We start from the raw sequence: 434 nt of genomic DNA, 5'->3' as shown, positions 1-434 counted from the left end.
CTCTAACTGGGGACTTTAGCAAAGTTGAGTCACAATCTGAAAAGGTTCACCCAGTCATGTGTTTGTGGCATTTATGTATCCGGTGGTAATACTGGAAAACAAAGTGCTTAGGGCCACGACCAAGACTCATAAAAGTAGTTGTGTTCAAGAATTAACATACTTAAACTAGGAGAATCAATAATACTATCTGAACTCTAAGTTCCTATGGATGCCAATCATTCTAAATTTCAAAGGATAAAGTGACATGCCAAAACTGTTCAGAAGCAAAAAGCTACAAGTCCCGCTCATCTAATTAAAATTAATATTCATTGATATTTTGAAATTTATAGTATATTCTCTTCTTTTTATCCTAATTAATTTTCAGTTGCTTGGGGACAAGCAACAAGTTAAGTTTGGTGTTGTGATGAGCGGATAATTTATACGCTTTTTGGCAT

This window comes from Arachis duranensis, chromosome 3 (genome assembly GCF_000817695.3).
Source record: "Arachis duranensis cultivar V14167 chromosome 3, aradu.V14167.gnm2.J7QH, whole genome shotgun sequence".
Classification (NCBI taxonomy): Eukaryota; Viridiplantae; Streptophyta; class Magnoliopsida; order Fabales; family Fabaceae; genus Arachis; species Arachis duranensis.
This window is presented reverse-complemented; position numbering follows the sequence as displayed.